This window comes from Buceros rhinoceros, unplaced genomic scaffold (genome assembly GCF_000710305.1).
Source record: "Buceros rhinoceros silvestris isolate BGI_N320 unplaced genomic scaffold, ASM71030v1 scaffold47446, whole genome shotgun sequence".
NCBI lineage: Eukaryota > Metazoa > Chordata > Aves > Bucerotiformes > Bucerotidae > Buceros > Buceros rhinoceros.
This window is the reverse complement of record NW_010416652.1, coordinates 4,831-6,440: the sequence shown is the minus strand read 5'-3', so window position 1 is coordinate 6,440 and position 1,610 is coordinate 4,831.

The window sequence follows — 1,610 nt, the reverse complement described above, 5'->3', positions numbered from 1 at the left end:
ATTAAAACATTAATTTCTCCGGGAAACCTGAGGGATGGGGGCAAGGTGAAGAAAACACCTCTCTGAGATGCATCTTTTCAGAGCCATCTTCACACCCGTCTGTCTGGGAGAGAGAAATAAAGAATAGGAAAAGAAATGTGGGATGAATCAATCCTGAATTGTGCAAGCCTGTAAAAATCTGTTTGCACGTGGAGTAGTGGCCACACAAAGCTTTAGTTCTCTTGCATGTCACATCCAGTGCTGGCACGGCTTGTATTATAAGTGGACAAAGTCTCATTGAAATAGGTGTGCTGTCACCCAAACCCACCTCTGGAGAGGTGGGGGAGGTTTGCAGAGATGCCCCCAAATGAGGTCATTCTACCTTGTCTTTTCCAGACATTAGGATGTGGAGCCCCATGGCAAGGGTGCTGTGGTAGAACAGGTATTTCTGCACAGGTATCGCAGAACAACGTGGACGTATGTGTGTGTGTGGTGGTATTTGGCTCCTGCTTCCGGTCTAGAAAAAGTAACAAGGAGAGTCGGAGGATAAATGCTAGTTCAGGATCTACAACAGCATGTGTTAATTACAGGCATTTACTCTGCCCCGGTTTTCCTTGCGGTCATCTCCTGCAAGGACAGAGGCCTCTGCTGTCCTCTTCCTCTGCTGGGTGCTGCAGTTAGAGCACGCCAAACCACACGGTGGTCTTCTGTCAGCTGTACTCCTGAAAATCTGTAATAGTATCAGGTACATCAGTGGAATTGCTCTATATTTACTCTGCAGTAAGTTCTCAATGAGTAAGTTGTCACAGAATTCGGTCTTCCTGCAGCAGAGCACATGCCACAAAGCTGTACCTGGCAGGAGCTGCCCTCCTTGCACAATTCCCAGTCTAGATCCAGAAGAAGACTCATTGATGACCAGTTAGAAAGTCTCCAAGAGATAGATGTGTGACTGATGTGGCTGAGATGAAACAGGGAAAGCAGTATCCGAAAGGTAAGAAACATTTCAGCAGAAGCTTTCCTACTCTATAGCTTAACTTCTTCAGGTGGTAAAGAGGAAAATCTCACTCAAACTTCATAAAAGAGGCATAAAACTCCTGCCAAAATTTTGCTTTAGGGATGAATGATTATAAGATGAAAGATTTTCGGGAACCTTAGAAATATGGCACTTCATTGCACAAATAACATCTTTCACTACTTTCTCCAAGCAGGCTTTCTGAGTTTTAGATAGATTTAGTAAACCCCCACTTACCTGCTAGTGAAACAACTTGTGAGTCAGTGCGCTGGTAGCTCTGGAAGCAAGATTACTTATAAAGGAAATGAAGCCAACATGGTTTTTGCGTAAAGGAAAGATTGGAACATCTAAATCAAAGAGAAAGACAGTCGTCTCTTTGGCAAAACCTTGAATTAGGGTCACTTTAAAATAAATCATCCACTGTCTCTGAAAACATCTATAAGGAAAAAAAATGGCCAGCCAAAAGAAAAATATTCTGTGTATCAGCAGATTACCCTTTCAGCTAGTCCTGATCTTTATAACTTCCCCTCCTAATATCTGGCAGACTGTAAATCCAGACATCTATTTGCAAAAAGACCACGGTCCGTAGCATAAACAGTGTTTTAACCCTCAGGTGGAC